Source organism: Propithecus coquereli, unplaced genomic scaffold (assembly GCF_000956105.1).
Source record: "Propithecus coquereli isolate 6110/MARCELLA unplaced genomic scaffold, Pcoq_1.0 Scaffold83, whole genome shotgun sequence".
NCBI classification, from domain to species: Eukaryota; Metazoa; Chordata; class Mammalia; order Primates; family Indriidae; genus Propithecus; species Propithecus coquereli.
In genome coordinates this window covers 1,296,337-1,298,687 of record NW_012154507.1, presented here as the reverse complement: position 1 = coordinate 1,298,687, position 2,351 = coordinate 1,296,337, and positions in this window count along the sequence as shown.

Here is a 2,351-nt window from a genome sequence, read left to right as displayed (position 1 = left end):
CAATTGTCAAACTTAGAACTTAAGGAAATCGGACATTCCATACTTAATAATCTGCTTTACATTTGCCAACATAAGGAATTGTTAGGGCTTCTTAATTTTTGCCATTCTGGGGTATGCATGATGGTATCTCATTGTGGTTTTAATTTGCAATTCTCTGATGACCAAGGAGGTTGAGCACCTTCTTATACTTCTATTGGGAATTGGATACCCTCTTTTATGGATCATGTTTCAAATCTTTTGCCCATTTGTCTATTGGATTGTCTGTAGCATTCTATTTCTTAAAGAAATAGATTAAATAGATCTATTTCTTAAAGAAATAGATCTATTTCTTAAAAAAATAGATCAATTCCACAAATTGATCTAAGCAGAAGTTTTTAATTTCAATGCAATCTAATTTAGGGTTTTTTTGGTAACCTGTAAAGCTATCTTTGCCTGTAAAGCTAACACTAACATGAAGATACTTCCCTATGTTATCTTCTAGAAGCTTTGTTTTATCTTTCACATTCGGGTTCATAATTCACCTAGAATTCATTTTTGTGTATGGTATTAGCTAGGGGGTCAAGATTCATTGATATATATATATATGTATGTGTGTGTACTTATACCTATATATATATATAGAGAGAGAGAGAGAGAGACAAGAGACAGACCATTTTTTAAAAACTGCCTTTCTCTACTCTGCAGCACCAATTTTGTCATAATTCATAAATCAAGTATCCACATGTGGGTCTATTTCTGGACTCTCTATTCTGCTCTATTGTTTTATTTCTCTATCCTTGTTCAACATTAAACTGTTTTCATTACTGTAACTTTGTAATAAGTGATGGTATCTAGTGGTGAAAATTCTCCAACTTTATTTTCTTCAAGAATATCTTGGCTATTATTGGAACTTTGCATTTCTATACGAATTTTAGAATCAGCTTGTCAATTTCCACAACAATTTCCACCTGCTGATTTTGATTAAGATTTTATTCGATGTATAGATCACCTTGTAGAGAATCAATTTATAATATTGAATCTTCCAATTCATGAATATGGCCTTTCACTCAATGTTTTTCTAGTCTTATGCATGGATGTCTTACATGTCTTTCATTAGCTTTATTGTTAGGTATTTAATGTTTTTGATACTTTTATAATTGGTATTTTTAAAATTTTTATTTTCAAATTGCTTATTGCTGGTGTAAAGAAATATAGCTAATTTCTTGTATATTGATTTTGTATAGAGCAACCTAATTTATTATGATAGTTTATCTTATGTGGACTTTCTATGTACACAATCGGATCTTCAAACAATGAGTTTCATTTCTTGCTTTCTGCTTATTGTACTGGTGAGATCTCCAGTACAGTATTAGGATAGAAAGTATTTTTGCTTCATTACTGATTTCAGGAAGAAAGCCTTCAATATTTCACCATTATTAAAATGTTTGTTATATATATTTTTGTAGATACTGTGTCAGATTAAGAAAATTCCTTTTGATTCCTAATTTGCTAAGTTTTTTTTAAATCAGTAAGTATTGAATTTCATTAACTAATTTTTCTTGCTTCTATTGGTGTATTTTTTCCCTAGTTCTGTAAATATGGTAAATTTCGTTGATTTTTCAAATCCTTAACCTTCCATTTTTGAAATAAATCTGATATGGTTCTGATGTAGTTTCCTTTTTATATATTACTGGGTTTGGGCTGCTAATACTTTGTTTAGGATTTTTGCGTGTTTGTTCATGAGAGAGATTGTTTTGTAATTTTCCTTTCTTGCAATGTTGTCTTTGTTTTTCACATCAAGGTTATGTTGGCATAATAAAATGCGTTGGGATGTTCTCCCTCCTTTACTATTCTCTGAAAGAGTTTGTACAAAATTGGTATTATGTCTCCCTTTAATGTTCAGAGGAATTTATCAAGAAAGTCATCCGAGCCTAAGTTTTCTTCACAGGAAAGCCTTTAATTATGGATTCACCATTTTCAATAAATTTAGGACTGTTAATGCTTCCTATTTTATCTTCTATCAGTAATCTTTAACAATTTTTTTGAAATAAAGTAACCACCTAATCTAATTTTTAAGTGTATTGGCAAGAATTGGCCATAATAGCCTTTTGTTTTCTTTTTAATGTCTGTAGAACAGGTATGGAAGTTTCCCTTGTCATTCCTGATATCAGTTGATTGTGCTTTCTCTTTTCTTCTTGATTAGTCTCTGCCAGAGTTCATCAGTTTTATTAGTCTTAACAAAAAAATCAACTTTTGTTTATTCTTTCTCGTTTGTATTTCATTATTTTCTGCTCCAGTTTTTATTATTTCCTTCTTTCTTTCCTTTCTTGGTGTTTAATCTGAAGCTTTATCTTTACTTTCGGAAATGGATA